Below are 2,034 nucleotides of genomic sequence, written 5' to 3' on the forward strand. Positions count from 1 at the left end.
CGTTGTTTTGCGCCAGATAGGCATGTTCAAAACGGTTTGGGACTAGGAACCGGAACCGGTTCCTAACCGGTTCCTATATTCAAAACCCCCTTTTAAACCGGTTCCAGGCTCGAACCGGTTAGGGAACCGAACCGGTTCTCCCACCCTCGGACCCCTAACCTATCTAACCGGTTCTTACCGGTTCCTAACCCGGTTCCTGTACCGTAACCGGTTCCAACCGGTTACAGTGTAAAATTTTTTTTTTTTCGTTTTTCGTTTGCGATTTGGATTCTAAACTACGATTCGTATTTGTATAACATGAAAAATAAAAAAAACAATTAACATAAAGAGTTCGAAAGCAATGGTGCATTTCATCATTTCCCACGATGACGGGTCTACCCAATGAGCGGTGACACAAAGATAAGATTCGGGTAGACCATGTGGAGCCGACCAAACATCACTAGTTAAGTTTATTCCCGTATTTATATTTTCAAAATATGCAATTAGTACCTCTTTGGCATTCTTCCACAATTTTAAACAATAACGTTTAAGAGTATGACGACTTACGTGAGTGTATTGTGGTTGAAGCGTATCTCGAATCATGGCGGTTAAGCGAGGGTTGTCGAAGTGGCTAAACGGCAAAGCTTCTTGAATCACAAACTTCGCCATACGATCTTGAACTCGATCAATTTGGTATGTAAATATTCCGCCTTCACTATCCATTTGCGTTTGTTGCGAATCGACGTTCTTTTTCAACGCCTTGCAATACGGTTTTTCGATGTGTTTTTTCAAATTTGAATTCGAAAGTGGGTTTAAATAAATCCCACAAAACTTGCACCGAGCCTTCAATGAATGGTCACTCAATTCAACCAAATCCCAATTGCACCAAATCTCTTGATTACGATTATGAGGTACATTACGAACGAAACTTGGTTCGGCGTTGGAACCTTGACCAACCGATGATTGTGAGGCAGCCATAACAACAAATATGAATATAGAAGAAGAGAAAACAAGAGATTAGAGAACTTAAAACGTTGTAATAGCGTTTTTTTTGTATTTTTTTGCGTTCGGGTTTGCGTTTTGAGTGTTGTGATGAACCCATGACACCAAATACCTATTTATACTAGTAGTGGGGTGCTTGGGGGAGCCAAAAAACAGCTATTTTTGACCCCAACGGTCAAAAAACGGCCAAAAAAACGATTTCCCACGGCTATATTCGATCCAACGGCTAGAACCGGTTAGGAATCGGTTCCGGATGGTTCGGTTCCAGAACCGGTTCCGGTTCCTACCCGCCCCCACTCAGAAATGCAAGAACCGGTCACGGATCATCGGGTTGAATCAGATAGGGTCCGGTTCCTACAAAAAACTGGTAGGAAACGGTTCGGGTCCACCGGTTCGGTTCCAGAAACCGGTTTCGTTGAACATCTCTAGCGCCAAACTAACACTAGAAAAATGAGCTTTGGCAAGTTGGCCAACACTCTAGAATGGAGAGTAGCCTAAATACAAGAAAATCATCTTTATTAAAAAAACTAATTTAAAGTCGGTTAAAGATTTTTTAACGGTAAACATCACTTTGTTAACGATACGAATCTAATATTTTGTCCAATATCTTAATGCTACTGGACTACAAACCTTTTGTGGATAAAAAGTTATGGGCAACGTGGATAAAGAGTTATGGGCAATGAAACTTCGTGACCGTATTATTATGCAACCTTTGTGATTAATAAGCTAGCATTTCGATTTTTATATTTTACTTTTTTTACCTAGTGGTACATATGAAGCCTTCAATATATATTTTATTTATTATAAAAGTAATCATTAAAATGGCCATCAACTTGTTTAATATTTTATTTTTCTCTAAAAAGCCAATTCTATCACGACCAACAAGATGTATGATATTGTTTAAATGCGACCAATGTTTGCATGCTCACGTTGTCAGGCATATTGATCAGAGCAAGTATATAAAGAAAATATCAATCACACGCACAAACAGAAAAGTAAAACAAGAACACAAAATTTATGTGTGTAAGTCAATGTGATATACTCAATGCAACT

Source organism: Bidens hawaiensis, unplaced genomic scaffold (genome assembly GCF_021521415.1).
Source record: "Bidens hawaiensis isolate Kalapana, Puna unplaced genomic scaffold, B.hawaiensis_p1.1 tig00052810_1, whole genome shotgun sequence".
NCBI classification, from domain to species: domain Eukaryota; kingdom Viridiplantae; phylum Streptophyta; class Magnoliopsida; order Asterales; family Asteraceae; genus Bidens; species Bidens hawaiensis.